Source organism: Chanodichthys erythropterus, chromosome 9, assembly GCF_024489055.1.
Source record: "Chanodichthys erythropterus isolate Z2021 chromosome 9, ASM2448905v1, whole genome shotgun sequence".
NCBI lineage: Eukaryota > Metazoa > Chordata > Actinopteri > Cypriniformes > Xenocyprididae > Chanodichthys > Chanodichthys erythropterus.
In genome coordinates this window covers 8,525,592-8,546,424 of record NC_090229.1, presented here as the reverse complement: position 1 = coordinate 8,546,424, position 20,833 = coordinate 8,525,592, and the positions used below count along the sequence as shown (strand labels likewise).

General features: G+C 36.6%; 1 long non-coding RNA gene across 1 annotated transcript; it reads right to left on the bottom strand.

Moving 5' to 3' along the window:
* Positions 1–2,115: 2,115 nt before the first annotated feature.
* On the bottom strand, positions 2,116–18,378 carry LOC137026384 (uncharacterized). The gene is made up of 4 exons (XR_010895872.1): positions 17,572–18,378; positions 17,284–17,445; positions 6,435–6,528; positions 2,116–2,232 (listed from the first exon to the last, which is right to left on the bottom strand). It is a non-coding gene; the product is annotated as an uncharacterized lncRNA (long non-coding RNA).
* Between the last annotated feature and the right edge of the window lie 2,455 nt (positions 18,379–20,833).

The window sequence follows — 20,833 nt, the reverse complement described above, 5'->3', positions numbered from 1 at the left end:
TTCTCACTGAAGTGTCACGTTAGGGACGGATTGACGGGATTTGCAATTCCATTTGGAGCCACTAGTGGCACAAAAACTACACACTTCAACTCCATAGCAAATTTATAGTCTCTTTTGGCACGTCCATCCTTTCAATCAAGCCTTACTTTAAAATGAAGCACTCTCCTTGCCTCCTCCAAAGCCTACTTGAAGGAAGAAATAGTTGCTTCTGTAATTCCCAGTGATAGCATCTGTTATGAGGATTGAACTAAAGGTGTTTTCAGGGCGTAACGATTGATTCTGTGGAAGTATTACAGTTTCAATATAGAGAACAGAAAAAGCACGTACTCTCACACAAGAGGAACTCACTGGAATAGAGTGAAGTAAGCCAAAATGATGGCAGAATTGATTCCTGGATCCTCAAATCAATGGATGTGTTACAGTTGGAGTCTTCAAAGGAATCCTGGGAACAAAAGAGGTCAACATTGGAAAAGGTTAGATTAAAAAAGGGGGGGGGGGGGATCTATGTGTTACTGTGCATGCATTTTCATTCTTTTCAAGAGTAGCAAATAAGGCAACATTTTAAATCAGATTTTTCAGATGTTGAGTTACATATTTTACCTCATCAGAATGAGATTAATACAGACTACAATGTGAAATTTTGCTTCATGTAGGGACACACGGTGAACAGAAGAGTGGTAGTGCATGGAGTACAAGAGCAGATCTGTACAAAAACATTAATAATTCACTGATTTCACAAAGACCCAGAAGAAAGGTGAAAAAAAAAAAGGCTACAGTACATGAACGAGACCTCAGGATCTTTGAATTTTCTGAGTGAAGACTTCCTGAGACTCCCATGGGACATCTCAGAAATGGTCGACAGTTCACATTAACTAAAGAAAATGAACTGACCATGCTTTAACTGCACTGTATTACATATTAATAAATGACATGTTACATTAATTGGACTTGTTTTGTATATTTTTCTAACTCTAACCAATTTTTTCAGCTGTGACAGATTCTCAAAGTTTGTTAAAGAAATAGTTCACCCAAAAATGAAATTCTGTCAACTCTTACCATCATGTCATCCCAAACCGGTATGACTTTCTGTCGTACATCATAAATTGGTAGAAATGGTTACTGAGGGATGTTAAGCTTGAAAAAGGACACCATAAGCACACTAAAAAGTCATCAGAACTCATTAGATTGCTTTGTGGAAAGAAAATAACCAAATTTAACTCTTTATTCACTGAAAATATAATCTCTTTCATACTTCAAACTACATGCAACAATACGAATTTTAGTCCTTTTTTGGAGCTTGAACGCTTGGGCTTATTGTAACATTCTTTAACATTTCTGTAACACTATATTTTACATTGCCATAGTTACACATTACTACATGTCCTTACTATAGTAATAACAGTAAATTATGCATAGTTACAAGAAACGAACCCTAAATCAAACCCTAACTGTAACTCTATAGTAAGTACATGTAGTTAATTAATAGTACTCAGTACTTATTTGAGTAATTACAATGCAACTACGGCACTGTAAAATAAAGTGTAGCCAACATTTCTTTTTAAATGTTCCACAGAAGACCATCAAAAATATCAATTCAATCCACAACAAGGCTTTTATGCAATGAGGGTATATCCTTCATAACAGAAACAAACAAAAAAAAAACTTTAAGTCACATACAGAGAAATGAATTATTGTTGGAGAGGCTGGAATTACAGTGAGAGCCGTTGCGTCATACTTCTGGAGTCTTTCTATGAATGATTGAAGAAGATGGGGAAAAGCTTTCCTGCATGTCTCTGCACTTTACTGCAATACTTCACTCCACAACACAGACCAAAATACTGTAATATGCTAAAAAAAAAAAAAAAAGTATGCTAAATCTACCAGAATGCAACTGAAATCAAACCTATCAAATTATACTGTTATATCCCTCTGATACACACTGCATAGCAAAACACTTGCTTAAAATATATAAATACTAGTACTAATTTTTCACTAAATATGGCTTAATAACTATATTTAACAGCAGCTCACATTTAGAAATGTTTCATTGTGAAGCTTTTACTGTGAAATCTACTATGTTGTAAATAACTATTTTCATACCTTACAGGAGGTCAGTGAGCAGTCGGAATATTCCAGCACCATCAAAATTTAGACAGAAGTTGAATACACTGAATACATCCACGTCAGCCTCCTACTGTAGCAAACTGGGAAGGTCCCGTAAGAGTCAAAAACCTAGAAAGTCAAAGCATATGTATTATTATACCTAATTATAACAGTGATGACATTTTGCAACCTTCTAAAATTCACCTCCAAAGAAACATGCATAAACATCATGATTTTATAACCAGTGACGTCCAAAAAATGTTTCAGTGCATTATCACAGTAAAAAAATTGTTGCTAAATCATAATACAGTTATATAAATATAGGCCTATTATAATATATATCATTATCATTCTATTATAATACAGTATATATAATAATATCATTATACAGTATATACATTTTGGGGGAAAAAATAAAAAATAATACTACTATAGTAACTACTATTAATATTGTATTTAATCATTTCTAAGTTATATATAATTGTTCATGAAGGCTGGAAATGAAAACGCCTTATATTCAGGTGTGCATATTAGGCAGGTTTGCTTTTACAGGCAAAATGAGTCAAAAAAGAGATTTAACTCAGACTGAAAAGTCAAAAATGATTAAATGCTCATGAGAAGGACGCAATACTAACGCAATACTAGAATTTGCAAAGTTAAAGCATGACCAAGGAACAGCAAAATTTCATTCATTAATTCAGTTTATTCACTATAGTTTAAAAAAAGGGTAATAAAATATGACAAGATCTCAGAGATAAACAGTGTCAGAAAAAAATTAGCTTAATTATGTCAGATTACATAATTAAGCAAAACATGGTCAGGTCAAAGTGTCTGAATAATTTATCAATTTTACAGTATGAAGAATTTTTGGGTATAATGTGTCACAGTTTACTTTATTTTGCTATCCTCACTTACATAAATGAACTATAGTGCCCTGCACCCACTAGTCAAAATATATTAAAAATATAAAAAACGTCTGAATAATTTTTGGTTTGACTGTATATACTCTAACTACTGTATACTAATGTAAATGTTTGTCATACAGACCCATTAAAATATCCGTAATATATTTATACCCTATAAATATATGAATTACATTTATGATTGGTCGGTATGACAAACATTTATATAATGTCAGTGTTTTTTTTTTGTTTTGTTTTTTTATAGTGATACAATGTATATACTGTGTTATTATTAAACTTATTTATATTAACTACTTGAGGGATACTGAAGCAGTGCATTTTATATGGTTGCAACATCCTTTTAATTAATATTCTGCATTAATAGAATTATTAATATATTCAGATTTTATATAATTATTATTATCCGTTTTGTAAATGTAACCATATTTAAAGCGGCCTTTTGCACACACCACACTACTATTAGTGATATCTACTACACCGTCATCCGTATCACTAATGGATGTGCACCAGTACGACATACTAGATGGGTAAGGTTATAAGGTTGAGCAAAATTGCTCTTTAGAAAGCAAGTGCTCATTCTCAAATCCAGTTTACTGTCCATAATATATCTGTGTGGCAGTCAGAGCAACAGTGCAGACACTATTGAGAAATGAAATGTGAAAGCTCGCAACTCAAAAAAGGGTAAAAATTCTGCCTAACTTACCAGTTAAAAGCCTTGAGTATGAGATTGGGAATGTAGTTGAGATAGCATTTGACAGCATGCTTAAAATTCAGAGCACAGCCTTCTAAATCTACTAGTCCTCTGGGAAGACAACCAGCACAACACACTGGATCCATTTATGCGACAACTGCAGAACTCTACAACTAAAACACATTCAACCCTCACCCTATAAAAGTCAGACTGTCTTCACCGTCGCCAAGATAAACAGACGGGAAGAGGCACCAGTAGAAAACACAGCTTAAATAAAATAAATGCCAGTGAAGTGTGTTGGTCTTTACTGAAACATCTTTAAAAACAAGGTACAGTTGTATTTGACTATTTTTAATTCTGAGCTGGTGCTGCATAGCATGTAGATTACCCAGGAGCCCACAGCAAAAATCATTTTCCACAGCTAGTGAATCATTACTGAAAACATTGTGTCCACTTTGCTAAATAATCAGTATTCTCACATTAACTAAATTGTCAGTATTCTCACATTATTTTTATCCCTTCAGCACATAGAAAATTCAAACAAAACCGACAAATGCTGAATCCATTTGTGTCACATCCTGTCCACTAAAATGCCTGAAATTGGTCCAGTTTGAATGGCATCAGATGCATTTGCATGGAAAATTAATAAAAGTGTGACACAATAAAATGCATGGGACAGAGTAGCTAAAAGCAGTAAACGTATATATAAATGTCAGTTAATTTCAGATTGAGGAACGCTTGGTTATTGCTAAACTCACTCGAATATCTTCTATGACATTAGGAAGCTGTTGCATTGTATTTCAAAGCAAATATAGTGCACAGCTAGTAGTATTTTACTATATACAATACTATGTATATAGAATTAGTAATGATGATCCGTGCACTAAAATGGAGACACAAGTCTGAGTTGGAGCAGCAGTATATATTTAGGCACAAAAACAAGGAATATGCACCTTTAATAGAAGTTTAATCTCCACTGCAATGCCGCTGGAGTTTCTCTCTGCCCTCCAAAACAATCTAATTGATGGATGTGTGTAGTCCACACTTTTATGCAGATAAAAAGCGCCAGGCCTGCTGCTGATGTTATTACAGGGACTGTTATCGTGTGCTGTGAATGAGCGATGGGCGGCACTGAGGACTCTGGGAGCAGGGGAACACATAAACTTTCGCTTGCATGTCACATTTTTGCCTCCCTGGAGGGACTCTTCATTTGAGGGTCAGCTCTCTACTGAAGCAGTGTTTTCTTGTCACAGGGAGCTTTGCTAAAGCACATACCGTCATCATATATTAACTCCTATTTACCATACTAATCACCGTTTCCAGTATAAATGTGTATGTATTTGTATAATTCTATTTTAGAATTACTGCATATTATAATTGTTTAAAATTTAATTGGGTACAGGACACTATAGTTCATTTATGTAAATGAGGATAGCAAAATAAAGTAAACTGTGACATATTATACCCAAAAATTCTTCATACAGTGGACTACCAGTAAAATTGATACAAATTTGGAACCAAAAATGATTCAGACACTTTGACCTGGCCATGTTTTGTTTAAGTGTTATCTGACATAATTAAGATTATATATATTATAAGTCTCTTATGATCACCAAGGCTGCATTTATTTGATCAACAACACAGTACAAAAGAGCAATATTGTGAAATATTATTATAATATAAAATAACTGTGTTCTATTTGAATACATTTAGAAATGTAATTTATTCCTGTGATGCAAAGCTGAATTTTCAGCATCGTTACTCCAGTCTTCAGTGTCACATGATCCTTCAGAAATCATTCTAATATGCAGATTTGCTGCCCACAAAATATTTATTATTATTATCAAAGTTGAAAACAGCTACTTAACATTTGTGGAAATGGTGATACTTTTTCAGGATTCTCTGATGAATAGAAAGTTCAATGAACACCATTTATTTGTTTTTATTACATGTATTAATTACATTTTTTTTTAAACATTTGTTAAATATAAATCTTTTGTAACATTATAAATGTCATCGCTGTCACTTTTGATAAATTTAATGCATCCTTGATAAACAAAAGTATTAGTATTAATTAACACTAATAAGAAGAAATATTTCTTCAGCAGCAAATCAGCATATTAGAATGATTTCTGAAGGATCATGTGACACTGAAGACTGGAGTAATGATGCTGAAAATTCAGCTTTGATCACAAGAATAAATTACACTTAAATGTATTAAAATGTAAAACAATTTTAAATTATAATAATATTTCAAAATATTACTGTATTTTTTATTAAATAAATGTAGCCTTACATATTTATTTATATAAAATTATATTTTTATAATTATATCATTTATATAATTTCTAAATAATTATACAATAATAATAAAATGTTAATTATTATAATGATACATTTTATTATTAAATTATGGTAATTATAATTTCAATCAAAATACCATTCTTTCTAAAAATTACTGTTAATTCTTGACAGCATAATGAATAATAATGACCATCTTTCAAAAAGCGCAAAATGCTTTCACAATCTCAATTTCTTATTTTGGTGAAATTAGCAGCAAATACTTAGTTACTACTAGACTTTAAGTGGGGAAATATATGCCTGTGCAAAACTCTCCACCACAATGTTAGAGTGTTCTGGGTGGTTGCCATGTGGTTGCTAAGGTGTTCTAAGTGGTTTTTAGCAGGCTGCCATGTGGTTGTGAGAAGGTTACTTACTGGTCCACATCGAGACTCCGTCCCCAAGTCTTTGATATTCTGGTCTTCAGATATAGCTCAGCTCCCTCAAATGCAAATCTGTGGGCTTTATAATCTGCAATGCAAACATTATAATTAATATTACATAAAATATATTTACAAGCCATATAATTTGATGTATCTTTCATGTATGTAACAGTGCGGGAAGCGACACATGCAAAATTGAATACTTATGGTTAGGGCTTCTAAACAAACTTCTGAAATTACTTGTATGTTGGCAACAACAAGTCATTTGTGTAAGCTACATTGTTAATAATCGAGCATGGAATATGATGTACATTCTGGGATGTTTTACTGAATGTTGTGCAGATAAGTTCCCTGGCTAATAACATTTGACAGCATGTTTCCGTTGTTAATGGCAAAGCAATGGAAAGTGCTTTGAGTGCAACTCAACAAGATCATTTTGAGAGAGAGAAAAAAAAAAAACTGGGGAGAATTAAAACAAAACTGAGGAAAGTAAACCTCCTGAAACTTTATCTCTATTTGCCTTAATGTGCACATTCTTTTCAGAGATAATGTAGAAAACATGACACTATTGTCCTTAACATTTATTCTTAGTATACAGACCAAGTTGCTAAAGATGTCAATTTTAGTTGCCATGGTTCAGATCTTTCTAACAGAACAAGGGATATTTCTTCTCCGGTGATTCAGATGTTTTTATAATGATGTACATTAGCAGGCTAAAAAAATCCATGCAGACACTCCACCATACTGACTCCAGTGAAAAATCACTTCGTTTTCCTATCAGCCCTTATCTTTTTCTCATTCGAAAGAGTGTTTTCCTCATGCAAGTTCTCCTCTCTTGACTCATCAACTTGATTAGATTTCAATTACGCCACCCTCGCCCCTCCTTTCCAGGACAGACCGAAAGCTAGCGTGAGGAAACCCTGCTGAGTCGAGCATTGACATAGAGATAGAGAGGGGGAGAGAGCTCAATAGAAAGGAAAGAAACATTATTTATTCATGATGACTCTATAATGATTCCTATTACCCCATAGATTGCCTTCTTTTAATGGCCACTCTCGTTTGCCCCCTCTATATTTCTCCTCCATCATTTTTATTCACTACAGCAAAACGTCAATGCGGAAACGGCGGACACTGGTAGAGTCTGAGAGTGAAGTGCCGTTTGAAGGCTAGTTTCATATCAGCATGAGATTCTGGTTATGAAATGGACACTTGTTCACTTATTGTTTATAGCATTTTGGATCAGGTAAATCTGACATTGGATGTGGCTCCGATAGCAAAACAGAACATATACAGAAGGTGGTCACACATACAGTGGGTGCAGAAAGTATTCAGACCCCCTTAAATTTTTCACTCTTTGTTATATTGCAGCCATTTGCTAAAAGCATTTAAGAGCTGGCCGTCCGGCCAAACTGAGCTATCGGAGGAGAAGCGCCTTGGTGAGAGAGGTAAAGAAGAACCCAAAGATCACTGTGGCTGAGCTCCAGAGATGCAGTTGGGAGATGGGAGAAAGTTGTAGAAAGTCAACCATCACTGCAGCCCTCCACCAGTCGGGGCTTTATGGCAGAGTGGCCCGACAGAAGCCTCTCCTCAGTGCAAGACACATGAAAGCCCGCATGGAGTTTGCTAAAAAACACCTGAAGGACTCCAAGATGGTGAGAAATAAGATTCTCTGCTCTGATGAGACCAAGATAGAACTTTTTGGCCTTAATTCTAAGCGGTATGTGTGGAGAAAACCAGGCACTGCTCATCACCTGTCCAATACAGTCCCAACAGTGAAGCATGGTGGTGGCAGCATCATGCTGTGGGGGTGTTTTTCAGCTGCAGGGACAGGACGACTGGTTGCATTTGAGGGAAAAATGAATGCGGCCAAGTACAGGGATATCCTGGACGAAAACCTTCTCCAGAGTGCTCAGGACCTCAGACTGGGCCGAAGGTTTACCTTCCAACAAGACAATGACCCTAAGCACACAGCTAAAATAATGAACGAGTGGCTTCACAACAACTCCGTGACTGTTCTTGAATGGCCCAGCCAGAGCCCTGACTTAAACCCAATTGAGCATCTCTGGAGAGACCAAAAAATGGCTGTCCACCAACGTTTACCATCCAATCTGACAGAACTGGAGAGGATTTGCAAGGAGGAATGGCAGGGGATCCCCAAATCCAGGTGTGAAAAACTTGTTGCATCTTTCCCAAAAAGACTCATGGCTGTATTAGATCAAAAGGGTGCTTCTACTAAATACTGAGCAAAGGGTCTGAACACTTAGGACCATGTGATATTTCAGATTTTCTTTTTTAATAAATCTGCAAAAATGTCAACAATTCTGTGTTTTTCTGTCAATATGGGGTGCTGTGTGTACATTAATGAGGGAAAAAATGAACTTAAATGATTTTAGAAAATGGCTGCAATATAACAAAGAGTGAAAAATTTAAGGGGGTCTGAATACTTTCCGTACCCACTGTATCCTACCTTGCCCCAAACACCACCCTCAACCCTCACCATCCTCCTTAAAGTCTACGCATGGACTGCTGGGTAATAGTCCACTGTGAAGTCCTTCTATTTTTCCTGTTCCTTCTTTTTTCAGTTTGGTGAGGAATATTCTACATCTGATTGTAGAGGGGGAAAAAACAATTTAGACATCCTTCTTCTGAAGGTCTACACTGAGGTCAGGGTTGTTACAAGACTTACAAATCGTGACAGATGTTTTCTTTAGATGTACTTTTAGGTATTGCTCAGCATGGCTGGAAAGTTATACTGGCCAATCAGAGGCCATGATCGAAATGATCCATTTTATAAACATTTATTTTAGAGCTGAATTCAAAGTAAAACCATAAAACCCAATTATTTCAATCAATCCATTCATCTATTCCTCCATCCCTCCATCAATTCCTTCATCAATCCATCCATCCATCCATCCGTTTTATCGACTGATATTTAAAACTCCTTTGGAACTTGGAACTCCTACAAACTCAAATTGAGTGAATCATTATCAGTTATCTTTAATTAATGTTCTTAAAAGCCTGACTCATCCTTATTGTTAGAATGAGTAGTGCACTCTTCTTCTGGCCTTTTCTGAAGACATGAAACATAAATCAGAATTGTGCCATTTATGCATAAGTTCAATAATATTACTATAAACACTTCCAAATAAACAACTGCAGTAATATAATAAATGTCGCTATCTATTAAAATTACAAACAAGAAATGGATCACTGCAGTTTCAAAACTGCCATATGGCAATATTTATATTTTTCATTATTATTTAAAAATCCATCCATCACATATATCTATATCTATAACGTTATATACATATATTATATACATCACATACACCCGCATAAGGATTTGAGCGAATTTGACAAGGGCCAAATTTGTGATGGCTAGACGACTGGGTCAGAGCATCTGGGAAACTGCAGCTCTGCAGTGGTCAGTATCTATCAAAAGTGCTCCAAGGAAGGAACAGTGGTGAACCGGCGACAGGGTTATGGGCTACCGAGGCTCATTGATGCACGTGGGGAGCGAATTCTGGCCTGTGTGGTCCGATCCAACAGGCGAGCTACTGTAGCTCAAACTGCTCAAGAAGTTAATGCTGGTTCTGATAGAAAGGTGTCAGAATACACAGTGCATCTCAGTTTGTTGTGTATGGGGGCGCATAGCTGCAGACCAGTCAGGGTGCCCATGCTGACCCCTGTCCACCACAAAAAGCAACAACAGTGGACACGTGAGCATCAGAACTGGACCACGCAGCAATGGAAGAAGGTGGTCTGGTCTGAATCACATGGACGGTCGGGTGCGTGTGTGTCTGGGGTGCCTGGGGAACACATGGCACCAGGATGCACTATGGGAAAAAGGCAGGCTAGCAGTGTGATGCTTTAGGTAATGTTCTGCTAGGAAACCTTGGGTCCTGCCATCCTTGTGGATTATACTTTGACACGTACCACCTACCTAAGAATTGTTGCAGACCATGTACACCCTTTAATGGAAACGGTATTGCCTGGTGGCTGTGGACTCTTTCAGCAGGATAATGCACCCAGCCACAAAGCAAAAATGGTTCAGGAATGGTTTGAGGAGCACAACAACGACTTGGCCTACAAATTCCCCAGATCTCAATCCAATCGAGCATCTGTGGGATGTGCTGAACAAACAAGTCCGATCCATGGAGGCCGACCAGTAAAAAGCACATTATTACACAATTTTGTTCTTAAAGGTGCTAAAGAGGATGTTTTGTTTTACACATTTTTGCAATATTACTTGAAACTGTCTTTACTAACTGATAAAAGACTATGTATTAGGTGCACTGAAAGGAATAATATTAATATACATCATCTGTGCATGATGATATTAATATACATCATCAGCCAATCGTTTACGCGATCATCGCATAAACGATTGACTCTCTGGCTTGTCAATCACTGCCGTGACGTTCCTTGTGAGAGACGAGCGCGGCTGCGCGCTCCAGTAACTTTCCACACTCCACAGGCGCCGCATGCAATGTTTTTGTCAGGAGACAGGAGTAACAACTGCAGATTATGAGTTACCTGCGGTGAGTCCAACATGATGAATCCACAATCCAGCGAATGCCGGTGGTAAACACTCGTGTTCCAATACTCGTGCACGAGTTTTGGGAGGCGTTCCTTTGAGCTGTGAAGGAGGGGGGCTGTTCTTACACATGCGCTCATTTCAAAAACTCAGTAACATTCTTTGGATTCTCAGTCGACAAAAAAATCCTCTTTAGCACCTTTAAAAGTGAGTGAGAATGAGAACAAACACATATGGCAACATCAAACGATAAAGAGTTACACAAGACCTTGCCAATCCAAGCAAGCTTCTCCTTCCACTATGAACTCATTAACTGAAAAATAATCATTTTGAAACCTACAGAAAATCTACAGAAAGCCAGCTCTTCAGGCCGTTAGTGGACAATAGATAAAAACAACCACTCTAAGGGCCTAAACAGACGATAAAGCTAATTTAACTCCATGACATCAGCCAGTAAGGAAGTTTCAGGGCCAATTACTTGATTGTTTCTGACAACTGTTTACCAAAATGCTCCAGGTAATTATGAAGCACTCTTCTTTAAACACGGCAACAACAAAAAAATGGCTTAAACAGGTCACAGACCTTTGGATCATCTACAACCTTCAACTGATGCAATTAGACATGACAATGCAGGAAGGAAAATCTGTGCACATTTTCATACCGCCATTGGAAACTGGGTCAAGTATTGTAGTGGCTCGCATATCAGCTACTTTGATTGTATAAACGGCTTAGTAATCTGAGAGCGGTTTCTGGTCAAGCCATGATTTGTTTTGGAATAATGTCTTGGACGTGCCTATTATATGAATGTCAGTAGGGTTGAAGCATCCAATTGCGTATCAGTAGCATGACCTGGACCATCCATCTTACCTTCTGCCTGAAATAGGAATCATGAGCTTTATTTTGTTTGCAGTGGACATTTCGTCTAAGTGCAACATCAACTTTTTCAGGACAGCACGAAGTAGCATGAAAAGGCGGATCTGGTCATGTAATCAATATGAACCCATTCAGGGCCGTTCACTGACCCCTCGTCAGCACCGATCCCGTATCTCTTTCATTATCATGTCTGGCTGTGGCATGTCAACCTTTCTTAAGCCTCGAGTAGACGATTGATAATGGATGAAGCCACGAACTGACTGTGCCGCCACTGCCACAACGCAATTTAATCTTCCGCTGCTGCTGCCTGATGCAAAAAAGTGTTTAGAGTTTGTCGAATGTTGTCACAGAAATCTTCACTGTACAATTGCAATGGGACATGCAGTGTGAGCCTAAAAAAAAAAAAAAGAAGAAATTTTGAAGCAAAGGCAGTGAAATTCATATTAATGTGCATAATTTCTTAGCATCACTCAATTGAATGGCAAAAATAATGACTGTTTTCAAAAGATCAACACTCTCCTCTGCTTTTGGTTGCATAAAGAGATTTCTTTCCCAAACTCATCACTTTTGTAAGAAAAAGCATGTTACATGAATGCATTACTCCTAATAAAAGCCATTGTTTGACTATAGAAGACTGCATGGCAAGAGCAACGCATACATATATGACATACCATTTTGACATATCTCTTTATATTAAAACAGGGTAATTGATGAATAAGGTTTTTAAAAGTGTAAAAAAACATAATGGAGATATAATTAATTTTGAAGATTTATTAATTGTTAACAAAATTTGTTCAAAAAAGTAATTTGGTTTAACCAAAATTTCGGTCTCTTGGTTTTACCGAATGACAATATTTTTAAACGATGCTAACAGGTTGATATCTAGCTAGCTAGCAAAAGGACAATCAAACATTTTATATTTAGTACAAGTTTTTAAAATATTACAACATTTTCCATGTATTATAGCAGTTGTACTGAATGACCTGATGTTTTGGGACATTTGGGAAGTTAAAACATTACTTTTTTTTTTTTACTTTGCTTCACAACCATGTGGTCCTTTGCAGGTGTCTGAATGATGTCGTCACATCCTGTCACATGATATTGACCGCATGACTTGATCCAAAATGGTCGCTTTATATTGGTTACTCCGAATGACAAATTAAATTCATTTTTCTGGACATTCTTTCTCATAAAGTAACGACTTCTACACATAATTTTAATACCATTTTGCACTATGTTGATATATGATGTTATACAATCATGCCAGAATAAAAAATATATACATTTATTACATTCTAAGATATTTTAATCATGAATTAAATGGCTGTATTGGCCTTTGGACGGTTAAACCGAATGACCTTTTGACACTTCATAATCTTTAAAATACTTTTATATGTAGCAAAATATAATTAAACCTTTTGGATTCAATAAAAGTGATCTAGTTTTACTACCTTGCAAACATTGGATGTCATATCTTTGTTTTTTATTATTATTAAGGCCTTTGGACAAAAAAAAAAAAAAATGACCCATTGACCCATAAATAGATTAGTAAAATGCTACTTATTTGAAAATGTGACTCGGTATGGCTGAAACGAATAAACTGGAGCACTGAGAAAATACTATTTTTAATGCGCATGTTTATCTTGTTTTTCCATTTAAAAAAATGTCTACAAATTATTTTATATTAATTCTTTTGAGAAACAGTGTTTGTATTGTTCACTAAAACTACAACTAAAGCTATTTAAAAATCATTTTTGCTAATTAAAATAAAGAAAAAATATAAATATTACATGAAAAACTTAAACTTAAAAATTAGGGGAAAATATTAAAGTGTTACCTTGGAAATTAACTGAAATAAAATAAGTTGAAGTACTAAATCAATTAACTAAAACTGAATAAAAAAATAAATTAAAACTAAATATAAACATTAAAAAAAACTGAGTATAGAATAAACTAATAATACAATAAAAACTGGAAATATAAAAATAAAGGGAAATTCAAAATATTAATAAATGCCATAAAAGTAATACTAAAAATATCATCGAGAAGCAACTTTGCTTAAGACAGCGTTTTCATAGACTGCATCTTGAGTATAAGAGTATTGTCTTATTGCTCTAGCAAGTTTTTCCACTTGGTTTTAACTTGTTTATATGCAAAACAAATGGAAAAAAATGTGCAAGTGCAGTATTAAAGATAGATTCTTTGAAAACAAGTCTTAACATCTTATGCATCTTGCTACACTGATTTTTTTGTTTTTTAAACTGGAAAACAAGTCAAAAATAAAACCTAATCACAAACTTATTGAAAAGCTATTTTTGCAGTGTAAGTGGTATTTTTAAAATAGTCATAGTCACCACGCAGTATTATTGCTCTGCACCCTGAACAATAACAAAATGCTGTTTGGTTTAGAGGTAAACAGAGGCTGGTTGCTCTGGCCAGGCAGTACTGTTTAAACGAGGAGTTCTGGGCATCGAAGCACCTCTTGATGAAGAATTTAATGGACTGTCACCATCAATAGAAGCTCTGCACCAGTGAATCACGGGACACAGTTTTACAAGAGCCCAGAGTGCCTAATGAATTGGACAGGGTGAACAGCCCATATGGAGAGGATATTGAAGAGGGCACTTCTGTGTGGTAAAATTGACCATCGAGTTGAATTAGTCATCCCGTGCGGACTCCAAAACAGTTGTCATTAAGTTATAAATGTTGTCGTTCACGGTTAAGCCGCGGGGCCTCTGAGGTCCGAATTTAACCTCGGTGAAAGTCCCATCTGAACGTGTATACGGTTCCAACGAGCAAGCTCAAGTGTCGGATCGATACCCCAAACAAACAGATAATCTCTGGCCACTTCAGAGATGACGAGCCAAGAGCTGAAATTCCATCCAGGGATGAGGCCCTCCTTCCTTCAGAGAGAAAGAAATACATTCAACAACATCCTTCCAGTCAACAGTCAACAAGCAAGCTAACCGCTGGCGCACAAAACGGAGGATTAGGAGATGCTGCAAAGACTGACACCTCCAGAGCTGCTGACGGAGCGTGTGGGTTTGGGCTTCGGAGATTAAGCCGAATCAGATTGTCGGTATTCATTTTGGACGGTGAGTGTGCGGGCAGCCTTTTGTTTCAGCAGCCCGTTTCAAACCGACAGGCTGCAGTTTTAGAAATCCACACACAAAACGCCATCTGGATCATGAAGGAATCTGAAAAACTTTTGTTTTTACCAACAAACATATTCACAAATGCGGTCTGCTGAATTTGAACTGTGCGAGATATCTTTTATTATGTTTTATAAACATTGTTTTAAAGCTGTGTTCAAAGCAATGTTTTAAGACAGTTCCTACCACTTTGATCTTTGTTCCAATTTTTTACATATGAGAATAATTGGTAACACTCTACAATAAGGTCCCATTAGTTAATGCGAGATTCAACACACTACTAACACAACTCAACTAGGCCTCATCCCAATTTTTTTTGCATATGCCTTGGGCAGGAATTATTTAAATGAGGAATATTGTGACGTGAACGTTCCTGAAAGAAAACTAAAGACTATAATTGAGGCGTTTCTGGAATATTCTATATTTTTCATAAAATCCAATGGCTCAGTGAGGCCTCCATTGACAGCAAGATAATTAACACTTTCAATGCCCAGAAAGCTAATAAAGACATGTTTAAAACAGTTCATGTGACTACAGTGGTTCATCTTAAAGGTGCCATCGAACGTTTTTTTTTACAAGATGAAATATAAGTCTAAGGTGTCCCCTGAATGTGTCTGTGAAGCTTCAGCTCAAAATACCCCATAGATTTTTTTTAAATAATTTTTTTAACTGTCTATTTTGGGGCATCATTAACTATGCACTGATTCAGGCTGCGGCCCCTTTAATTCCTCACACTCCCCGCCCCCGGAGATCACGCTTGCCTTAAACAGCATAAACAAAGTTCACACAGCTAATATAACCCTCAAAATGGATCTTTAACAAAGTGTTCGTCATGCAGCATGTCTAATCATGTAAGTATGGTATTTATTTGGATGTTTACATTTGATTCTGAATGAGTTTCTGAGGCTATGCTCCATGGCTAAAGCTAACATTACACACTGCTGGAGAGATTTATAAAGAATGAAGTTGTGTTTATGAATTATACAGACTGAAAGTGTTTAAAAAATGAAAATAGCGCACATAACCACATTTAACAGTTTAACAAATAACCACATTTAACAGTACATTAGCAACATGCTAACGAAACATTTAGAAAGACAATTTACAAATATCACAAAAAATATCATATAATCATGGATCATGTCAGTTATTATTGCTCCATCTGCCATTTTTCTCTATTGTTCTTGCTTGCTTACCTAGTCTGATGATTCAGCTGTGCACAGATCCAGACGTTAATACTGGCTGCCCTTGTGTAATGCCCTGAACATGAGCTGGCATATGCAAATATTGGGGGCGTACATATTAATGATCCCGACTGTTACGTAACAGTCTGTGTTATGTTGAGATTCGCCTGTTCTTCTGAGGTCTTTTAAACAAATGAGATTTATATAAGGAGGAGGAAACAATGGAGTTTGAGACTCACTGTATGTCATTTCCATGGACTGAACTATTGTTATTTAACTATACTGAGGTAAATTAAATTTTCCATTCAATGGCACCTTTAATATTATGAAGGGACGAGAATACTTTCTGTGAAAAATCCAACAGAATTTTAACAAATGTGTGCAGACCCTTCTCTTTCAGTAATTCATTAAAATAAAGCAGTAAGCCCCAAGAAGCCGTGGTTTACAGTGGATTTAAGGTGGTTCCCCCCTTTGCATTCTGGGGGATGTCCCCTAAAATCGTCACTATCTTTCGCCCCGCTAGCGACAGCCCCGATAACAAATGTATGCTTCTGTCAAACAATGTAGTTCTTCAGAAACAACGAAGAAACAACAAAGTGCACAGACAAAAAAACATGCATCCACCAAATTGGGATTTTATCAATCAATATCAAGCCATCTTTTCAATGAATATTTACTGATTGGGAGGGAGGATCAATTGTCATAAAAAAATATATATATATATATTATTTGCCATGAAATATGGCCCAGACAGTTTATGAGGTTTACCCCTACGGTAAATTAAAGTAGGAAAATCCTACTTCAAATGACTGAATGGAAAGTAGCATAAGATAAGATGCCGGTGATTTACATAAAATGAACTTTTACCTTAGTGGTTTTTATGCACAATAAAAGGTTTCAGTCATTATCACTATCTGTGACTGTAAAGGGTGTCTTCGTATCAAAACTCAAAGACAAGGCTCCTCGCTATCTCTCCTGGACTGACGTATAGGATCAGTTGGCACAAAAATGGAGCCGTTTCAAGATAGATTTCTTGTCCTTTCTCGATTTAGACACAGATAAACGGTTCTCCAGGAATGGATTTTGACCTACAGTACCTCAATTCATCCAGCCTCGATTAGGAGGATTTTCCTTTTCCTGTGTCCTATCACACTGCCGCAATGACACGGTATGCGTCCCATCCGGCAGATTTTCTTACACACTGACGTTCAGATGAGAAGAGTCAATGCATCCTTTTCCAATGTTTTACACCACACCTGCTAAAGGGCACAAAGACAAAGAGACAACCACAGCTAACGGATGGAGGTTTGCATTAAAATGTAGAAATAGTTCCCTCAAAAATGTATTTTTTAAAAACATTTGATTTATTGTCATCCCTTACTTACCATTGTGTTGTTCCAAACGACTTGCTTTCTTCTGTGAAACACAAAATGAGGGATTTTAAAAAAACTTTTGCATGCTGTGAATGGGGACTGAGTATGTTGAGAGAAAAATAAAGACGGTTACACTTTATTTTAAAGTGTCTTTGTTACACTGTAATTATACATTTAAAGGTACAATTTGTAAAATTTTTGCAGTAAAATATCCAAAAACCACTAGGCTAGTGTTATATATTTTGTCCAGCTGATTACTAACAATATCTCTAATGTTTTCAACTACTTGTAAATCATGAGAAAATTCCCATTCTAAACAGTGACACGGGGCAGTGCAGTCGCCTGTCAATGACGTCAGTTACCTTTGTTACCGCCTTTACTGACGTAGAAACCACATGACAACAGTGCCGTGGACAAATGCGGAAGTAGAGTCTAGCGTCCAGCAAACCACTAGCTTGCTTCAAACAGTTCCTTATTTACTTCTTGCACGTTTTATGGTGGATTGTGTTAATTATTTATGGAACATAATTACTGTTTACCATCTGCCGCTGGTTCTGTCGACAAGGACAGCTCCCGTAAACTCATGACCGGAAAAGCGGAAGCGGCGCCGGCGACTGTGTCATAATAAAAGTCCCGCTGCTCGTGAGGCGTGTGTTGATCAATCGCTCCAGCTCCTCGTTCAGCTCCCAAAACACTCGGTCCTGCTCTGCTTCATACTACAGTAACGTTAATAATCGCATCCACGAACATGAGTTCTTCCAGACTCCAATCCCTATTCTTTTGCACCGTCCGTTGAGATGGAGACCACATGTCCCAAGTTTCCACTCTAAAACTTTACGTCATCAAACTACGCCTTTGTTTTGAATAGGCTTCTAGTGACCTCTAGCGGAAAAAAATATCACAAATTGTACCTTTAAGTACTGAGTAATATTAAGTAACTACATGTACTTACTATAGGGTTAGGATTAGGGTTTGGTTGGTTTAGGGTTAGTTGCATGTAATTTATAGTTTTTACTACAGTAACTACATGTAACATACGTAACAATGACACTGTAAAATAATGTGTTACCAAAAAGACACCATGAATAAAGCCTGTAGGACTCAGGCACTATATTTGAAGGTTTCTAAAATCATACAATACAAAAGACTGAAATTCAAAACATAATTTAATTGAATTAAAAAGCCTGAAATTCGAATAATAAAAATGTAAATTAAAATAAATTAAATTTAATAGTGTATTCATTTTTCTGTGTTGAGAATTTTTAAAATAGTAATCCCTGAATTTTTGGTATTGTGGCAAACTTAAAGGTGCAGTAAGCAATTTCTGAGAAACACTATTGACATTGGAGATCAACCTAAACAAACACGCCCCTTCATTGCTCCGCCCCCAAAATGCAGAAACACGCAATGCAAGTGTGGTTGTTTCTTTATGAAAGCTGAAGCGAAGCAAAACAATGTTCCACAAAAAAAATAAAGTGACGATTACAATTGATTGACAAGGAAGAACAAAAAAAATACATAAGTGTATATACAAGCAAGAGTTGGTCGTTAGTCGCTAGAATCAAAACTGTCCCGTTACTATAGCTAAAATTACAACAACAGCATATCTTGGTCCTGTGAAACATATAAAAACTAATGTTACTGACTGTGACGAGCAAGGCGGGGCGAGAGCCGCGAGGGAATGGCGCGAGGCCGGTGACGCAAGTTATAATGTGCATCACCTGCGAGGCGCGCCAGCCTTGAGTCACTCATGGAGGAGCTCCGGAGGCATAAAAGGAGGAGCAACGACAGTGAAGGGCGAGAGAGGACTTTATTTTATGTTTTATTATGTTTGTGTGGTCGGCAGACGTTCGCGAGGGTCTGCCGGAATTACTTTCGTTTTGTATTTATTTATTTTGAATTCAAGTTTTGTTGAATGTTCGCCGGTTCCCGCTTCCTTCTTCCCGTACATACGAACTGCGTTACACTGACATATGGAGCAGAAACAACACAATCTCAGCATCCATTTTCAGGACTTCCCGCTGGAAAGCTTTTCTAATATTAACGCTGGTCCAAAAGCTCTTGCCTGATCATAACCCTTCTATTCCCTTGTAACACTCAGCCATCTCTCTTTCTACAGTCTTTCTTCAGATCTCTCTCTCTCCTCCCCCATCATGAGTGGACACGCCCCCCTGCTGCTGATTGGCTACAAGTGTGTTGTGGTGCTTTGTCTGATCCACTTTCAATAGCGTTTCTCAGAAATCACTTACTGCACCTTTAATCTCAAGACATGCGAGAACTAATGGCATTAGGCTATATATAATATTTTTTATTCTAGCATCATCTGTCCATGTGGTTTTAGTACTCTAGTAAATTATTTATTTATTTTGTTATTCTGTTCAGTCATTTTCATTTGCTTTGCATATGTTAAATAACTAAATTAAAAATCAGTTTAAACTGGTATTAGTAGTAGTAATATTTAAAAGTTTATTTTATTTAATTTTACTTTATTTTATTTTTCTTGCTTCTTATTAGGCTATATCTTTTGTCACTTTAGAGCTTGACGGACTCTGTGCTCCTGTTAGATTTAGAAAGCAGATTTAGAAAAACAGAGAGTGAGTAAATCTTCCTTTTTTGGATGAACTATTCCTTCAACTTCCCGTTCTCCAAGACATCACAGGAGGATTTTTTCAGTACTCACTGTCTCATTAAAAAATGATGCCGGCGTAATTACGAACCTCTGGCAAACATGTTTAGCACGACCCAGAGAGGGAAATGAACTACAGCTGATAATGAACGTCTGGAAGGGAGCTTATCTCAGATCATCCGGGAAAAGAGTAACATGCGTTGTGCAGTTTAATACTTTAATAGGAGCGCAGAAATGAGATGCAGACATGGTCCTCCTGTACAGATGTCCCATGTTTCTTTGTAAAGCTGAGAGAAGCAGCTATTTATAGATGGCAGCAAAAAGGAATCAAGAAACTAGTACATTTTTAAAACTAGTGACTCAAGGCCTCACTTACCTTTTCCTTGCATCTGCTCTAAAGGAGACTGGAGACACTTTGAATCAGACATGTTTTAAAATGGCATTAAAGTTATGTCACGTCCACAATGGTGGACATAGTTCAGGGAAGTGTACAAAACATGTAAACATAAGTTTCATGACTGTTCAGATCAGTCATTATTTGGGCAAGTCATTACATGATTTGGGCTGCTGTATAGAAAATATAACTATTACATCCACCTTCCTGACGAGCCTACTGCATTTTGAATTAAGGGTGGCGCTTCCGGTTTG